Source organism: Salminus brasiliensis, chromosome 4 (genome assembly GCF_030463535.1).
Source record: "Salminus brasiliensis chromosome 4, fSalBra1.hap2, whole genome shotgun sequence".
Lineage (NCBI taxonomy): Eukaryota > Metazoa > Chordata > Actinopteri > Characiformes > Bryconidae > Salminus > Salminus brasiliensis.
In genome coordinates this window covers 34,128,416-34,148,541 of record NC_132881.1, presented here as the reverse complement: position 1 = coordinate 34,148,541, position 20,126 = coordinate 34,128,416, and the positions used below count along the sequence as shown (strand labels likewise).

The following is a 20,126-nucleotide window of genomic DNA, read 5'->3' as shown; positions in this document are numbered from 1 at the left end:
GTCTGATATTTATGAATATGTTCAGTATTGATAACAAATGCTGATTTAGTCTTCAGTTCAGCAGTTCCCGAACTAATTCGAGAAATAAAGGTAAAGGTGCACATATTTGTCACTGTACAATGTACACTGTACAGCGAAATGTGTCCTCCGCATTTAACCCATCTGGTAGTGAACACACACTCACACACACACTAGTGAGCTAGGGGCAGTGAGTACACACACACACCCAGAGGGGTAAAGGGCCTTGCTCAAGGGCCCAACAGTGGCAGCTTGCCGAGCCCGGGAATCGAACCCACAACCCTGTTATCGATAGCCCGGCGCTCTAACCGCTGAATAAGAAGGCCTTCTCACGTTTAAAAACACCAAAATGTGCAGCTTTTTGGGACAAGGGGCCATTTGCATTAGCTATGCATACGCTAACGCATACAAAATACTTCCAAATTATTTATCACTGGAACTTTAGCACTTGTCTATAAAGCTAATGGCTACCAGTATGAAAAGTCCTTGATGAATAAAAGTGTTTAATTACCAAGACACATTTAACTGGGGGATCACAGATCAGATGAGATTAGCTTATCACTCTTCAACAGTGACAAAGGTAAGTCTAGGTGACTACCAGCCTTCTGCAAAGAGAGGTCAACTTTATCAACCCTGCCCAAGCAATATTGACTGACAGGTGACTACCAGCCTAGGTGACTACCAGCCTTCTGTAAAGTGAGGTCAACTTTATCAACACTTCCCAAGCAATATTGACTGATATTTAGGTTCCGTATCTATCATGGTCAAGTTACAACAACAGTACTTAGTAGCAGAGTACCACAGGTTACTACTTACTAAAGAATGCACCACTTCTCTCAACTTTGATTTAATATAAAAATTTGAAAAGTTTTAAGCTTTTGATAAGAAGATTGCACCTATTCACAAATATATATATATATTACTGCTGGAACCCAGGCCAGTATTGACACTACTTTTTCAGTTCATCACTGAGTTTTAACAGTACTGTAGGCTAAAGGGCACTGTAGGGTAAGGCCTGCTTTATCAATACTGTCCAAATAAATAGACCGGACTGTATAACCAGCACTAGCTAAGAATAGCTGTCCATGGCCAGAGGCAAGCCTGGCAAAGCTGGGTTTATCATGCCTGAAGAGCAGGCGAAATGCAGACAAACAGGGAGCACAGTGCCCCCTCTGCCACTCTGCTGGCTGCTCAGTCCACTTAACGCACACTGCAGGCTGACTAATTACCATGGGGCTCTCTGCCCCCCCCACCCCACCCCCCCCCACTACAACACACCCTTCCACCCCCCGGCCGAGCTCAGCACACCCCCACATCCCCTGCGGGCATGTGACACGCTGACAGTAATCTCTCTGTGACAGCGCTTGGACGTGCCGTCATTAAGCCGTCCATGTTATTGAGATGATAGCCCTGAGAATGTGGCCACCGTGCCAAAGAGAGTGAGCTGTGAGCTCTTCCTCTGCGGCTGAAAGACAATGAGACAGAGTGACAGCGCACCCTTTCCCTGCAAGCCATACCATACTCAAACTGCTCTAATCCATGCCTTTAAATGCACCGTTGCCAAGGGATATTCTACCGTCTGCACGTTGGATTTAATTAAATATAAAACAGAGTTAAATATATCTCTTTTCTGTAAGAATGCATTAAAAAAAGCTTTTTTTGAGCTTCCACCAAGATATGGAATGGGTTTGGACAAGCCAACATGATTCCGGGAGTAGGAGAGCTTGCCTGCGTCCAAGCCTCCCTATAAATTAAAAAAAAAAGAATTGTATGTGTCCTTACTGCGCGAAAAAGAAGTATAGTATGATCAGAAGCAAAAAAGAAAGACAGAGACAGAGAGAGGACTAGAAAAAGAGAGGAGAAAAAAAGTTTCCTCCCCCTCCTCTCCTCTTCTCCTCTCTGTCTCGGAGTGGCCTGACAGGGGAACAGATGGCAATTTAAGCGGAGAATTTATGAGCGCCACAATCTTAATGTTGCATAAAGAAAAGAAAAAGACTCGCATCAAACCCACTGACAAATGTACTTGCTAATATTAATGCACTCCTCATTCATCCAATATGCTTCCTAATTGCTTTTCTGTACACAGTAATATGGCACCTGCTGCTCAGCCCTTGCTCCGGCGTTGGGGAACGAGGCACGGGCGGCCGGCGCCACCGGCCCTCTCTTGCCGTGATGGATGCAGGGCCGTGCATCACACACCGCGCCTGTCAGCCAGCGTAATTAAAATTTTAGACTTACAGCGAAAGAGAGATGGGGGGGGGGTGGGAAAGGGAGAGAGAGAAAGAGAGAGACAGAGGAAAAGAGAGGGAGAGAGGAGAAGGGGGGGAGGCAAGGAGCAGTAAACAATCAGCACACAAACACGGCCACTGCTCAGAGCCATCTTTACAATTAGACCGCTCGCCCTGTACGCCTCTAGAGCAAACACACACACATACACACACCTCCAAAACTGCTGAAATAAGAAGTAAAAAAAGAAAAAACACATCAAAAGCACTACTTGGTTACTGAAAATGTGCTGCATGTTAAATATGCAAACCAGAGAAATGAAATACAAACTAAAAGTACACTTGCAAGAAACAGTGGGTTTCTGAAATGGCATGTAAAAACCTGCCTTGTCTGCTGTTAACACAGCAACCATAGGGAGGCATACTACAGAGCAGCAAATTCACACTTCCGGGCTCTAACTTTCTTTTTACAGTTCCAATGATTGCAAAGAAACACACTCGTTTAACACAAGACCTTAATACTGATGACAATTATTAAGATTTGCCATCTACTAGTAAAAAAAGTATATATATATATATATTTTTTTTTTTTCTCTCTCTCCCATGTCTCTTGTATAGCTTAACTGCAGAAATTGATTCCTTTGACATTTCTTGAATCAGACCTCATACTTAATATGTGGAATTACACCTTGTGCAGAGTCATTTGGGATCATGTGAGCGACTCCCTATAGCTCCTGTCATTAACTCTATAACAGCTGGTGTTAAATGCACTAAATTGTAATATAATGAGCATGTGAATTGCAGGCAATTACAGAGTTAAATTGAATAAATCCTTAGAGCAATAAATTGTCCTTTCTTTTTACATCAGGCTTAATTGATGCACATTCTTATGTAGCCCTGTACAAACTATTTCTCTGGGAAAAGAAAAAAAAAAAAAAAAAACGATACCACATCAGTTTTTATTTTGCACAGAAATAACTCAGGTACTTCAGAGATATATATTATCTCTATTAGCTTAAATATCAATATTCTAAGTATAGACATGGCAAAAGCGTGTTTAAATAAATCTGGCATTTACATGTATATACAGACTGGAGAGTATCTGCATAATCAACAACATCTAAGTGCATTAACTGCAGCCGTTAATCCTGAATAAGTTATATTTCCTAAATGTGAATATATAATGGCTTTTCATTAAAGGTGAACCTGAACCTGTGAACACCAAAAAGCAGGTGTTAATCGAGCTGAAGAAGAAGAAATCTACAGTTTTACAGCGTTGTTGGTGAAGGTGTATCAGAAAAGAACATTCATAAATGTGTTCACTGAACCATTCAATGAGTGTTTAAACAATTAAGGATTCCTAAAAAACAAAAAGTGCTTTAGCATCATGTGCAATAGTCACATCACAGGAGCGTGCAATGTCAGGTGCATCATATCAAACACGTCATGCTACTGCAACTTTTTTGCTGCTTATTCAAAGCAAAGCATTCTGCACTGTTCTCATTTCCCATGACATATTTACCAGAGGGAGATCATATCTGCTAAATTGTGGATACATAAGAGTGCATTATTATTACTTCTGGTGAAATTTGGTTAAAATATACATTGCAAAATAAACAAATTTTCCCCAATGCCATGCAGCCCTAATACACACACACACACACACACACACACACAAACACACATACACACATACACACATCACCCCAAGCAGGTCAATTCATTAAAAAAATTATAATGTAGGTAAACATTTTTATTATATATTATTATATTATTTTTACTAGAGAAACTGCACAGAGAAAGAGACTGCACAGAATGACAGAGATCGCAGATAGAGACTGGTCAGAAATAGAGACTGGTCAGAAATAGAGACTGTACAGAGTAAGAGACTGCACAGAATGACAAAGATCGCAGATAGAGACTGGTCAGAAATAGAGACTGGTCAGAAATAGAGACTGCACAGAATGACAGAGATCGCAGATAGAGACTGGTCAGAAATAGAGACTGTACAGAGTAAGAGACTGCACAGAATGACAGAGATCGCAGATAGAAACTGCTCAGAAATAGAGACTGTACAGAGAAAGAGACTGCACAGAATGACAGAGATCGCAGATAGAGACTGCTCAGAAATAGAGACTGGTCAGAATTAGAGACTGTACCGAGAAAGAGACTGTACAGAATGACAGAGGTGGGCAGTGGTGGCTCAGCGGTTAGAGCGCCGGGATATCGATAACAGGGTTGCGGGTTCGATTCCCGGGCTCGGCAAGCTGCCACTGTTGGGCCCTTGAGCAAGGCCTTTTACCCTCTCTGCTCCCCGGGCGCTGGAGTTGGCTGCCCACCGCTCTGGGTGTGTGTGTGTGTGTGTGTGTGTGTGTGTGTGTGTGTGTGTGTGTGAGTGTTCACTACCAGATGGGTTAAATGCGGAGGACACATTTCGCTGTACACTGTACAGTGACAAATACGTGCACCTTTACCTTTTAGATAGAGACTGCTCAGAAATAGAGACTGGTCAGAAATAGAGACTGTACAGAGAAAGAGACTGTACAGAATGACAGAGATCGCAGATAGAGACTGCTCAGAAATAGAGACTGCACAGAGAAAGAGACTGCACAGAATTATATAGATCGCAGAGAAAGATTGCTCAAAAATAGAGACTGTTTAGAGAAAGACTGTACAGAATTGCAGAGAAAGAGACTCTCAGAAATAAAGACTGCATAGAGAAACTGCACACCAAGAGAGGGACTGCACAGAGGGAGAAACTGCAGAAAAAAACTTATTAAAAAATATAGAGATTATAGAAAACAAAAACCTGCAGAGAACTAAAGACTGCACAGAATAATAGATATCTCAGAGGGAGAGAGAGAAAGAGAGAGAGAGAGAGAGAGAGAGAAAGACTGCTCAGAAATAGAGACTGCATAGAGAGAGAAACTGTGCAGCGACTGCCTAGTGAGAGACTGTACAGAATGATAGAGATTTCAGAGAGAGAGACTGCTTAGAAATAGAGACTGCACAGAGACAAAGACACTGCATATACAGAGAGACTGTACGGTGAGTCTGCACAGAGAGAAACAGACTACACAGACACAGACAGAGAGAGAAACAGAGACTGTACATAGTCAAAAGGAGACTGCACAGAAAGATAGATAACACTCTTTAGATAAGACTGCACAAGACCGCAAAAAGAGGGAGAGAGAGACACTGCACAGAGAGAGGAAGATACACGGCACACACACAGAGGGAAAAAGAGAGAGTGTAAGAGAGAGAGGGACAGAGAGAGAGTAGAGACTTGTAGACGGTTCTCTGGCTCTGGCTGCTTGTAAGGGAGTAACTCTGTTATGCGTGTAATGGGGGGTGTTGTGCACCTGAAGGCACATGTCAACACGGGATCCCAAGAGCTGGCAGCAGCCAAGGGCCTCAGCTCCACACATCTGCTCTGCCCATTTCCAGTGGGCAACCTGCGCATGCGCACACCAAAACACACTCAAATACACCCGCACTACCCAAAACATAAACCCCCTCCCACCCAAAAACCACACACACACGAATGTGTGCGCCCACACAGACACACACACACACACTTACACACAATCTGTTTTACAAATAGCTCTCACTAATGGTTTTCTCATTAACTACATGTCAGACAAAAGTCTGAAGTTTAACATGTTTCACACACACACACACAATCATGCACACACACACACACTGTGAGCTCAGTGATTTGTTAAGGCTTCGTTAATGTGTACGTAGTCAGTTCTCGCTTGGTTGCGGTTCTTAAATTTCCTCAGCACCTGAAAAGCCCGGCCCACAGCAGCTAAGCGCGTAAAAAGTCAGAGAAGCTTGCACACGCCGCATTCACACCGCCGTACAGACAGTATTTAACACAGCATGGGCGCTTGCGCGAGAGCCTCAACACCTTCCATTACCGCACTCATCCGCGCGATCAGCGTCGCGAGACAGCTGCAAGTTCCTCCCTGAGTTTTTTTCCCCGGCTTGTTTCTTTTTGTTTGTTTGGGTTTTTTTGGGGGGGGGGGCTCATCACAGACAGCTCTCGCACTCAATGTCACCACGATTCCACAGCACACGCACGGACCGGCCCAGGGCCTCCTGGAGCCAGGTAATAATTGGGCTGTATTTTATGGTTTGTGTATTTTAAGATTGTGAGAAATGGCTCCACTGAATAAATCATTCATACATTTAGAGTGATTACCGGAGCGGGAAGTGGGAAGCTGGATCACCCAAGATAGATTACCCATAATGCATTTCAAGAAGGCAACTAATTAGCAGAAGAAAGGTCAAGTAAAACCAGAAAGTGATTAGAGAGAGAGGAGACAGAAAAAGGAGAGAGAGAGAGAGGGAGAGAAAGACAGAGAGAGGCGGGAAGAGAGAGAGAGACAGGAAAAGAAGAGAGAACAAGGGAGGGAGAGAGAGAAAGAAAGAGGGAGCTCTCACATACTCCCATACATTTAGTCACTTTTGGAATGTTGCCAAATGCCTATTTTTTTTTTCTTCCGCCACTGTAACTGAAAGCGGTTGCTTCAATATTTAATGAAATGCTTATGTTGCGGCACCTGGACACATCCGCAGTTACGGTGAACTGTTGCCTCCCAAGTGGGTCATTACTGTAGCCATTTGCAAAGGGCGCAGGCCTCTCTCTGCCCGCAATGATGCCAGTCTTCAGGAATCTGCTGCAAAACAGCGGGGGGACAGTGGGGGCTGTGCGGCTGCTCATCTACAGGGAGGACGGAGTAGAGGGTAAAAACAAGCTGCGGAGAAAAAAATAAAGGGAACAGAAAAAAAAAAAAAACCTACAGCACAACACCGCACCCGGGGCAAAGCTACTCCCACAGAGCCCAGCTACAGCAAAGCCTGCAGCTAGACTCCTGCTAGCAGCGACACCCAGAGATTACAGCTCTGCACCGACACAGCTGCCGCTCTGGACACTTCTTCTCCTGCGCAGCGCTCAACATTAAAAGACGCAGGTTCGCATTTGCATCTTAGCCCTTCGTACCCCCCCCCAACACCCCCCCCCCCCCCCCCCCCTTAATGATCCAATGCATCAATACCATCAGCCATCAACGGGGAGCAGATGTCCTACGTTAGCGCATTCTTCTCTGGGGCTGGGAGCGGCGCTTTAAAAAGCATTAGTCTGTGCAGTCCTGGCTGGATGGCTCACCGTGGCCTGCCATGCGCTTCTACAGGCAGGTGATCCCAGGGCCTAATGGAATTTAATTACTCCAGCCACATTAATCATGCCTACAGTGGTGCACCCACTATTTTATCACCACTCTTAGGGGTTATTAGTACAAATACACTGTCAAACTGCATTATGTGAGCGGCATTTTAGGTGCCATCCCTTGCACATTTATTAAAATCTATATCAATATCTATCAGCGGACACTTTTCTCAAACACGCGTTAAGAGCTTCTGATAAAGTTTCCTGCCAGCAGGTGACTGCGGCCTGTAAAAGTTTCACTTCATTAATTTTGTCCTGCCACGTCTGCCCATCGCCAGGGCGACTGATGGGATGAGACTGGCAAGGACAGCCGTGGCAGGGCTTAAAGACAACACTCTGAAGCGCATTAGCACAGAGCAGTGTGGAGCATTAGTCAGTTCACGCCATTAGAGACAGTGTAAAGGTGAAGATCCCTTTCCTGTTGCCTTTTAACTCTGCCAGTATAGTATAGATAATAGATAGATAATGTTTCATAGCTGGTGTTTAAGAGCCACATGATGACTGGGACAAACCACAGTAGCATACACTGTGTACCCTGTATACACAACTCTGTCCCTGCACATACGAAATAACCCAGACTAAAAACAAGACAGTTGAGTCTCTTATGAACCACTTATTAATGACCTTTCACACCCCCCCACCACCACCTCTTTCCACACTTGGGTACACCGTGCACCGAGAGCACAGAAAAATACCAGGTGACAAGTCCTTAAGTTATTAAATGTTTCAGATTACACCGCTGTATAAATTCAACCTGAGAGGCATCACATTCACACATCTGCATGGAGCTTCGAAATAACATGCTGTAAATTAGCATGCGCTCATTCCAAAATAGCAGCTAAGATCAAACTTAAACCGCACACATTCATTCTTTTCCAAACCCAGTCACCCATGGACCAGGTGCTGGTTTTCTTCTGTTTTAATTATTAGTTCTAGCCATGAAATAAAAATCAATAAGCGGATTCCCTGGTCCCTCGTTATCCTGTTGCACGTATTTTATAGTAAAATAAAACGGCACAATAATAAAGTGTGGAATTTCAGCCCCGCTGCTCTGGATACTCAAAGGTCAGGGAAATTAATTTTACTGACTGTAGAGGGGGGAATGAGGGACAGGGAAAAAAGAAAGGAGTAAAACCACAATAAAACTCATGTAATACGAAACATTTCGGCAGCAGGTATTTCACCATTCATCCTGTCCTTTATAATCTTCAGCTTCTGCCCTTTGTTGAGCCCAGTTTGACCATTCGCCAAACACAGCTTTATACGTCCATTCACAGCAGCGACAACTGATCTGTGGGCTTTTACTATGGACTTTTGTATGCCAAATGAACTGCAAGAGGTTTTGCAATCTTGCAATCTTTTTTTTTTTCTTCATACTAGTGTTTTCCTTCTTTTCTGCACGACAACCGTCTATTTTAGACCGCTTTAACTAAGTGTATAGCTGTACAGCGATTCATAAATATCACTGGAGTGATTTTACCATAGAAGATTCTCCAAAACCAACCAATGAGGACTGAAATCAATCTTTTGGTTTTTGGGCAAGTGTGTTTGTTTTTCTACATTTAAAATGGCCAATGCTGCTGTGCACAGCCAAAGCACAAAGGAATATTGAGCCCAACATGAAATATGACTGAATTCAAAGCAGCGTACGCACACGGAAAAACTATGAGCATCAATGCAAGGGCCTTCAGCTCTACTTTGATCTGGATACACCTATCAATGAAAACAAATACCACGATCTGGATCTGAAACGTAGTTAGCCATCTTGCAATCAGTAAACTGCGCTAGGCTTAGCCCTTGGCATCTGCAGGGATGAGATGGGTGCTTTTGACGAAAATGGATGAAGAGAAAGACAAGAAGACTCAGGCTCAGGGCTATATGCTTGGGATTATTGGTGTATGTGCGACGGAGGGAGTGTGTGTTGGGTAGGTGGAGGGTGGTGGTGGAGGTGGTGGTGGTGTTGTGGGGAGTTGGTGACACACACACACACACACAGTAGAGGATTTTGAGTGGTGGAACCCTCTGGATCTCTGCCACTCATCTGGCCACCTTCCTAACCAGGGCAGAAAATCAAACAAGTAGGAAAGAATTAAATAAAAGCGAGGAAGAAAAATGATTTCTTATAAATAGCAGAGTTCGCCAGAAGGCATAGGAAATGAGAGCAGTGAGGCGCGGGAGAGGAGCCTGAGCTTGACACGGGTCTTAAAATTGAGAGGGGGCGGAATCAGGGACCTACTGCGCAAAATGGCTCCAACCAAAGCAAGGATTAGTGTTCCTGCCTCCACAGCCAAGATTCTCCAGAACAACTAATCACCTTCAAGTTCTCTCCTTCTCCTTTTTTTTTCTCCTTTCTCCCTCTCTTTCTCTCCCTCTCTCACTCAGTGCCTCTCACCCACCCCCCTACTCCCCTTTAAAGTATCATTTCACCCCTCTCAGTCATTATGGCTAAAATTAAGCAGAGAATGTTCTGCCAGCGTCGATTAGACCCATCCCTGGCTCGGAGCTCGGCGGAGGGTGTTGTGTCAGTTTCAGCGGCAGGCAAAACCGCGCTCCTCCACTAGCGGCATCGTCCACCCAGGCAGGCAAGGGGGGAAAAAAGGCAAACACATCTGTGCCATGCCGTCTCACCGTCTCGCTCTTCTCTCCCCTTCCGCTCACTGCGAATGCCGTGCAAAAGCTTGTAGCAAGAAAACGTTTTTGATGCGGCGGAGAACAAATAACCAGCAGCCATTAGAAACAGGGAATGAGTCACCACGCAAAAAAAAAAAGCTCCCAGACTGCTTTGTGTGAACGTGGGAACAGATGCCTAGCACTTTTTTTCCCTGACTGAACAAGTGTAACACACGTTGAGCTATAAATAACAATTGACAATTTAGGTGCAAGTAAACATAAGACAATTAGAAACACAGTGAAATATGATCTGCTTGAATTTGCAACTGTACAAATGTTTTTACAAATAAAACTCTGTTTTCTAGTCTAAATTTATTCTGCTGCAAAAAAAAAACACACAAGAGTTTGCATATCAGTCTATTGTGCATGCTAATCAATGAACTTAGTGAAACATAAGAAACAAGCAGTTGTTCGTTGTTGCTATTTAGAACAACACGAAATGTCCACATCAGCAAATCTTGGCAACAAATATTCACTCTGTAACCCAGTTACCGCAAAAGACAGAAAAAAGAGAAACTAATCCGTAATTAGTTGTTCCAGGGAAGCGTTAAAGTGGAGTAGTTTCCTTTCAGAAGTAAACAGGAGGGTCCAACAGCCTAATGCAACATCCAGCACCTACCAAATTCACAACAACCTACATACCCAACAGTTAAAAATAAAAAATCTAATCATAGCTGATCACAACAGAACAAAGATGAATCTCTACAGAGCTGTATTTGATATTCATATTTATATTATAAGGTGTGTCTCATTTATTTAAAATGTAAATAATTTTTTGTTGATATATATATTTATTTTTACCTCAAGATGTAAATAAAACCATATACACTCTACCCTCACTCCTGCTCTAGACTGTGAACTGAGAGTCAAATGAATCAGACCACACTCGCAAATGACTGGCAAATATGCAAGTAATTTACCGTTAAATTCCGTAACAGGAAAGCCTAATTGTACAGCATGTCCAGCCTAATTGAATTGTGCTACATGTGCATTGCTGTTATGGAAATAAAAGTGACAGGAGTGATGGGGAGATTGAGAGCACACAAAGTGAGAGGGAATAAGCACAAGATGGCAAATTTGAAAAAATAGTAAATACAATAATAAAATGAAATAAAAAATATATAAAATAAATAAAACAAGAGAGAGACACTGCTGTAGACGGTAAAAGGCATGCTTGTAAATTGTGCAATTGTTATGGTATCTTAATCATTAAACAATAAAATTCGAGAAAATTAGATATTTGGCAATTTGGCTCCATAATTGTCCTTGTAATGCAATTAACACAGAGATGTAAATAATACTACCCAGTGAAAATACATTTCTAAATAAATAAAAAAAATAAAATTAAATTAAATTAAATAAAAAAAAACATACTTTATTATGGGGCTCATACAAAACTGCCCTTTCTTCTGTCCAGTATTGGCTCTGTGGGGCTCTCTTCTTAAAGAGGCTCCCTCTGCTGGTCAGAAGATAAAGTGTAGCTGACCCTGTCACTGCTTCTTGCAGTGGCCTCTGCCCAGGAACAAAGGCTGTACACGGTGCCAAATCCACGCCTGTTTTGTTTTGGGGTTTTTTGTGTATGTAGATCCAGAGTGAGCTTACCATACACCCACACACAGACACACCCATGTATATAAAAAAAGAGATAGGTTCAGATAGGTTCGTTTCTACTACCTGTACACACTATTCAAAAACAGTCTGAGGAACATCTTATTAGACATCTATCCACCACTACATTCCACATGCAAGAAGCAATGGAGAAGTATGGCAACATTATGACAAAGATATTCTCGTGCAGTTCTGCCATAAATGTGCTCCTTCCTTTTCGATCTATGCCCAGAAATGAGTGAAAAAACAAACATGAAGCATGCCCATGTTCTGTTATCATTAACACAGATTACAGTGGGTTTTCTAATAAATGCCAAATCTTCTCTTTTTTGTGTCTCTCGCAAAGACAGTCAAATTCAATTAAATCCCCCTAAAACAAGAAGTGTCTAAATGTAAAAGAATCTTATCCGAGTGATCTTTGGCAGCAGCACGGAGAGTGGAGGCGTTCGTTTCTCAGGAGACGGGCACATTTAATGTCTCCTTTGTCTTTACTCCGCTGCCACCATGGCAAGGTCCTTTCATGAAGACACCATGACTGCAGAGAACTTCATTCCAGTGTGGAAAATCTCACAGATGTGACAACACCCTCCTTTGTTGCCAAGTGTGTGGACCTGCTTTGAACTGCTGACTGACAGCGCAGGGAAGCCGTTCTGAGCGCAAATGTAAATTATTGTTACTTACACGTTTAACCCACCCTCCACAATAGCGTTCGGGCTAAGCTGAGGAATTCTGAAATCATGTTGCCCTCTTTTGGTTGGCATGTGTGACTGCAGTGGGTTTAGTGGGGGATCATTTGTTGGGCGATAATTATAAAAGCTGGTAAGTAGTATAATAATAACTAAGTATACATATATTTATTAAGATATAAGGCTGTTTTCGTTAATAACACACAGCGAGCTGTGAAGAGCTGGTGCTGTACGTTATCTTGTAATGTAAATCCACTAAAGATTTCGCAATGACGTATTCTTCGTCCTAAAAATTAAGACAAGCACATCAATCAGTTGAACAGAATTTCAGCACCCCAACAAACGTCCATTAGCAGAAGGAGAAACAGCAGTGGCATAAACCTGCATTAGTGACGGCAAACAGCACTTCAGCAAAAAGCAGAACAATTAAATCTGGGTTCCGGAGGTGACCTGGACCTTCTGATAGCCTCAGAGCTGCCCAGTTGGCCTCTGCACTGCAATCACATTCTGCTGGATATGTCCCTTTCTGCACCCACTGTATCCCATTGTTATTTCCATACTTGTTTCATACTCACTCTCTCTCCCTCTCTCTCCCTCTCTCTCTCGCTCCTCCTCAGACCTGCGGGTCACTTCAGCAGGAACAGGAAGTAGCCGTCCTCCATTGCGGCGCTCCTCACCTCTCTGTCAGTTTTTTTTTTCCCCTTGCCGCTCCCGCAAGCCCTCCGCGCTTTGATTTTCCCCCTCTTCTGCAAAGATAAGACACAAACCCTGGCAAATGTAACTCGCACTGTACATCCCTTTCAGCCTCCACACCTATCTGCTTTGCTTTCTCTTTTTTCATCCCTCTTTCTCCTTTCCGAGCTCGGCGAAGAGAAGAGGTGGGTAGTTTATTCAGTAATCTCCAGAATGGCTGTTCTAAATAAAGACGCTCTTCAAATTCCATTATATGTCTAATGGTCTATCACTGAGGGAGCACTATAGATCTGATTTAAGCTCGGAACAATGCAGAAAGGAAAGGAAGGGAAAGTAAAGGAGGGGGGAAAAAAGAAGCTTGCTGGGTCACAGGTTTCACTGGTGAGAATTATAAAGCCTCATATTTCATATTGTTGGAAAAGGTTTCCTTAAAAGGGCCTCCAGTATTTACCATACAGCAATACAGTACAACACACTATATTCTCTAATAAAGCACAGTCAGTCATAAGCAGTGCTCCTCTAAGCTGAATCAATAGCAGCCATGCAGCACGTTGCTACTTCCTGAAGTATAATAATTACTTGTGTTATTAATCTGGTCTTAATATGGCAGTAATGTGATAGTTCATTCAGCTTAGTTGAAATAAGTGAAAATAAGATCATCACAAATGCATCTCTCAGGAAAATCAATTTAAAAAGGTGGGAGGGGAGGGGGTTTCCAATAACATGCAAAAACGTACAAAGCTCTAATTCTATCATGCATATCAACCAATATTTCTCTGCACTCATCTGACCAACATATAAATATATAAATGGCATTCCAGGTTTTTTTCTCAACAAAACATTATGGATTTTTATTTCCATGCAAACAATTTTAATAAAAAGCTATTGATGGGCTATTGATTGGGCAGCCCACGGGCACAGCTCATGGACCCAGTGTACTGCGATCATTATGTCCTGAACTCTCGGGTTCATTTTCACAGATTTGGTCAATACGAGCTCCATGCGCTTCTGGCCCTTTTACTGCATCAGAGCACCATTTCTGTTGGTTTGTTTGTTTTTCGTTTGGTTTTACGCCCATGTCCGAATCAAACTCCACCGTGAGAGAAAATGTTGGGGGGTACACTGCTCAAACATCGTCCCTGTAGTACAGTTCGGCGACTCCGAACTCCAAAGGTCAAGTCAAATGTGTGTGAATGATAATGTAGCAGAAGCAGGGCACAGTTTTGCTTGCTCAACTGCAGCAAAAGCAATTCAGCTTCAATCCAGTGAGGAGACACACCAAACCCCAAACAGTTCCAACAAACAGCCAGTCAAACAGCACGCTCAACTAACAGCAGCGTTGGCCACAATCACAAATCTTAATGGTCATGGCTTGGAAATTTGTGCCGTCTCTGCAGTCTGAGTGCTCTGCTGACTTCTCTCCAGCACGTCTCCTTTACTGAAAATGTGAGCACTGTACTTTATAAGGTTATTTATCTCTCTGTCACTTTGTAAAATCTTTATTCTTGTGAACATATCTTTTAAATGTGAGTGCCACTGGAGTAATGGCAATAAAAGGTTGGAGGGAGATCAATGCAGAACGCATTACACTGCACCACAGAGACTTGGCTTTAATAATAAAAAAATTGATCCATTAAGGTGAACCTAATTCCTTGGCAAAATGACAGAGGTGCTGCGTTTCTACATGTGGTTATGTGGAGAATCACAATATTTCACACAGCCTCCCATATAATGACAAACCTGAAAATGAAATGACCTCATTAAATCAACAAAGATTTTGTTCTATTTACTTGCTTTACATTAGTTTAGTGCATTCCACACAAACAGCACAGGTGTCATTCAGATCATTGACTTTGACATTGATATTTCTTCCCATTTCGAAATGCCCCCGCTAATTTATGTGTGTGAGAGATCTATTTTTTTGACATAATATGAAACTGACAGCTGCTCTTTATATTGTGCCAGAATTTCGTGATGAATGGACCAATAGTAATGTTCCAAAATTATCTTTTTACATTGACTTCTATTAAATTTTTTTTTGCCATTATATATATATATATATATATATATATATATATATATATATATATATATATATATATATATATGTGTGTGTGTGTGTGTGTGTGTGTATATATATATGTATTTTAATAAAAAGTACTGGCAAAAACTAGCTGTTAATTGCCATTTGCAAGCCCCTATATTTCCCAGTTCCCTAAACTGAATAAAAGAAATGAAGGTGTGACTTTGTCTGTAATTAAAACAGAGCTTTCAGAGCTGTCACCATGAAAGCCTTCATGACTTATACGCTGCCCGTGTTAATCACTTACTCTCTCTCATACGCACACCGGCTCACACACCCACACATACAAACACATACAACGCATATACAAATACACACTAGCACACTATGAGAGCAGGTTGCATACACACACACACACACACACACACACACACACACACACACACACACACAGGAATGCAGACACTATAGCTAAAAATCATAATCAAAAGCACGGGCTGATAACAGGAACTCACTCTTCACGATATAATTACGTCAAGTACACTTTGCGGCTGCCCTGCACAATCTTTAATCAGCTCTCCTACCCATTTACGGCTAACATATTAATTAGAGAATATGCTTAATATAATTGATAAAATCAACACAATTGATCTTTGTTTCTGACACAAACACGACAGTACTCACAAAACAGCTGCAGGCAACCGCACTTGAATTTTCAGATGATCTTGTTTGATATCCTGTATGTAAATATATGCACACGCAACCCATTTAAGATGTATGGCAGAGACTGCAGCTGAGCAGAAATTTTTCTGCATGGTAAAGACTGCTGCAGAGTAGCAAACCATTTCCAACATTGTTCTAACGGTGACACAGCACATTTTGCTCACATCCAAATGACGTGCATGCAAGCTTTATACTGATGACTGAGGCTGTCACGATTACTCGATTAAATTAGATCATCTGATTTACAGTCAGTGGGAATCAGATATCATAACACATTTCGTTTGCATACAGTAATTTCTGTGATTCCAGGTGAAACATGGAGTTGAGGATAGGTGGGAGTGGTGAGAGGAGGAGGTGAAACATGATATTATTGGTTAACCACTTAACGCAGAAAGGCTTTTTACACACTACAGTGTATTATTCAGTAACTACAGGGAATCCTGTACAACCTAGTGGGGCTATTCTTTGGTAATAATAGTTATAAAGTGTAATAACACTTTCAGCCCATTAGCGGGCCACAGGCTGTTTAATTATTTTCAATTATTTTCAAAATTATTATCAAAATCTGTCAATGAGGGTAAAAAAAGCATGTGGACTGACAAGATAGAGTAATATTACTTTGACTCGGATTAAGCAGTGTTACATATTTCATACATACATCACCAAAATTATATAGTGCAGTTAGGAGTGTGCCAAGCCCAGAGAAGCAATGACAGAGACACTATTCTCCCTATTACTTCAGAATGATCTCGAAGCTGCTATTTTAAGGTAGAAATGCTACATAATGTTGCTTTAAATGATATGATACTGAATGAGTATCAGCCTCAGGCTAAGTATAACCAGGGATCCGAACTAACTAAGCTAAAATAGTCCATTTTGGTTAGAGATGTCACAGAGGTATTGACAGTTGTCTCTGTTAGGCAAATATCAGCAGAAAATGCTTGTAGATCCCATCCTGTAACAAATCTAGCCCGAAATAGCATGCACTCACGCTGTGTGATGTCATGTTGTTAGCCGTGTCTCTCTTCATGTGGGGCAGAAGAATGTTTGAGTGGTTAAAGCATGAGAGCCTACTTTTAGGTGCACATCTTAAAGGCTTCAAAAACTGCTATTTCTAAACCTCCGAAAAACAGAGCAGATCAGTATCAGCATTGTCTAATCCACAAGCTTTTAGTACAACAAAAGCAAAATACAAAAATAGTATATAAAAAATGTACAGTTTTTTATTCATTGGCAATGGTTTGCCCAAAAGGTATCCCTTACGCAGAAGAAACAATCTGATGGATGCATCTATTTTTTGCGACAGTGTTTTTGGTAGTGTTATGGTTAGTGCCAGTGTTAATGGTAATGGTTATGGTTATGGTAATAACGTCTCAAGGCACCTTTGTTCATCTTTTTCCAGTAAAGTATTTTTGAATTTAAGTGCTGGGTTGAAACAACCCAGGTTATGTGGCAAAGCAGTGCTGGGTAAATACTGGACAGAACACATGCTGGCTTATTTTAACTCTGGTTGGATTCAGTCATTTAGCCACTGCTGGTTGTTCCAGTGACCCAACTCTAGGGTCTTTTCTTACCCAGTACTGGGTCCATTTTACCACAAATGCTGGGTTGTCTATTTATTATTTCTTTATTTATTTATTCATTTATTATTATTATTATTATTGTTGTTGTTAGTAGTAGTAATAGTAATACATGACCAACAACATTATCTGATTTATACTGTTTATCATTCTTGTTCTGTTCAATTTCTTTTGAATATCAATTAAATTAAATACCACAGCAACTATCTGGCAACCCCACTGCAACCACCTATATACATACCATAGCAACAGCTTAGCAGTGGCATAAAAAGTCTTTAGGAAATAATAATAACAATAAAGAAATAGTCAAAATGAACAAATTGAACAGTTCACATGTTTGTGCTGCACATCAACACATAAAAAAGACTCATGTTCTACATTAAAACTTGGAAGTGCTCATTCTGCTTACATCCACCTGATACAGATAATGTTACTACACCACGTTGGTCCCAGACGAATGACGAAATGCAGTGAAGTTAATATGTAATATATGTTTTATGTAAGGTTTACTACAGCTCAACCTGTACCATAAACTAAGTCTGCAGCAGAGACTACAAACACTCCTTCTTCTCACACACACACACACACACACACACCTGACTCAAGCTCAAAGTCCCAAGTGTGTTTAAACTAAGTCAGCTGGTCAGTTGGTAGTATCACACCACCTTAAACCCCCTTAACTACTGCACCCTTTAAAGGATAAAGGATAAAGGATAAAGGTGCACGTATTCGTCACTGTACAGTGTGGACTGTACAGCGAAATGTGTCCTCCGCATTTAACCCATCTGGTAGTGAACACACACTCACACACACACACGTGTTAGGGGCAGTGAGTACACACACACACCCAGAGCGGTGGGCAGCCAACTCCAGCGCCCGGGGAGCAGAGAGGGTAAAGGGCCTTGCTCAAGGGCCCAACAGTGGCAGCTTGCCGAGCCCGGGAATCGAACCCACAACCCTGTTATCAATATCCCGGCGCTCTAACCGCTGAGCCACCACTGCCCCACTAAGATGAAATGACCAAATCTGAATAGAATCTGGTAAGAAAAATATCAAGCCTTTCATTTTAATAATGGAAGAAAATAAGATTTGCAGTGAAAGCCAGAATGTGCGTAACTTATTTTAGTGGTAAAAGGGGAGTGTTTTACTGAGGTATGCTAGCTGACTTGCTAAACCATCAATCTAGCTAGCGTTAAAACTATCAGATGCACATAGCTAATTATTACATTATAAATATTATAAATTAATGATCAAATAATTATATTATAGCTATTATTGTTGTTATTATTATTATTATTACTAGCTACATGCTAGCTAATTAAACAAGGAGAAGCACCATTGGTATTCAGTCAAACATGCATCTTCATAATCCTTACTTTGTCTAATTTAATTAGAAGCACTCACATTAAGTGTGTGACCTTCGCAAATCTTCTCTGTCCATTATCCTCTGCCATTAGGAATTTTACATTTAGCCTATTTACCTGCAAGCGAGCAGAAAGTGAGGTAGCTAGTGCTTGTGCAGTAGTGGGCTACTGTCAGCAGGGTGAGGGGACCCCTCACAACCTAGCTAAGCGCTGGTTTCACTCTAACCCAAATGCCGGGTAAAGCAATTAAGAAAGTGAGCAGAAACCCAGCAAATCGAACTAACTGCCTCAACCTTTTTCATAACATTTTACAGTGTAACTGTTAAATACACATCAGTTGTTTGGGCTTTCCTTATTTTTATTTACTCAAATAATTACATAATAAAGGCTGATAAGTACAACTTACAATACGTTTACTTAGTTTACTTAAATAATTTTCTTGATTTTTCATTATCATTGCTTATGTACAGCAAATGTGGACTAGAATCACTCAGTTACTAAAATGTCATTTTCATGAGTGTATGCAACCTTTGAACAATATGGAGTAAAACTCCCATCTTTCCCATTGGCATCATCTTCTTGCTTACTGGGTGCATCTTTCTTCTTTCACCTACCATCAGGGTGCTGCCACTCCTCCAGGCTACCTTCCCTTGGGAGTTCAGCTCGATTGTGTATTTTGCTGAGTGTATTTCTATGATTACAGGGTGCTGCAGTGACCACTCATGCACCAACACAGGATTCAGCCATCAGTTTTTGGTAAGATGCTGTTAGTTTATTAGGAGAAACTGATATTAAAGGATGCATCTACATGCATTTTCTAAAGTAATTTACTTTAATTGAGATTTTGGTTTTAGATAACTTAAAGAGGGATTTCAAGTTACTGTAAAATATAGTGTTTTGAACCTTATGTACATTCAACATTCTTAACTAATGCCTATCTGCAAGCACTAATGTAAACAACTGTATATTTTATAGTTTATATATTGTATAAAGTATTGTATTAATAAATTAAAGAGTAATAAGACTGTGCATCTAAGTTTTCCACTCTTTCCTTTATACCTTTGTTAATCTGAATGTGTTAAAATGTGTATGATCACGTTAAGTGATCATATAGAACTACAACAAGGTTTGGCATTATCATCTCAATGTAAACAATTTCAATAACTATCTGTAAAAATATTTTGCCAACGGTATGGATGACTTGAAAGTATGAAGTTAAAAAAAAGTTAATCACTAAAACTTAAATATTACGTTTTTTAAGCTTGAACCATTTAAGTAACTTAAGTGTTCAAGGCAATAACCG

General features: G+C 41.3%; 1 long non-coding RNA gene across 4 annotated transcripts in view; it reads right to left on the bottom strand.

Annotated features, from left to right (window-relative positions):
- The window catches only part of LOC140554782 (uncharacterized), a 367,378-nt gene that overhangs the window by 343,875 nt on the left and 3,377 nt on the right, over positions 1 to 20,126 (bottom strand). For all 4 annotated transcript variants that reach the window (XR_011979644.1, XR_011979642.1, XR_011979645.1 and 1 more), the window contains exon 2: positions 13,016 to 13,186. This is a non-coding gene — a long non-coding RNA (uncharacterized lncRNA). The remainder of the gene's footprint in view (positions 1 to 13,015; positions 13,187 to 20,126) is intronic.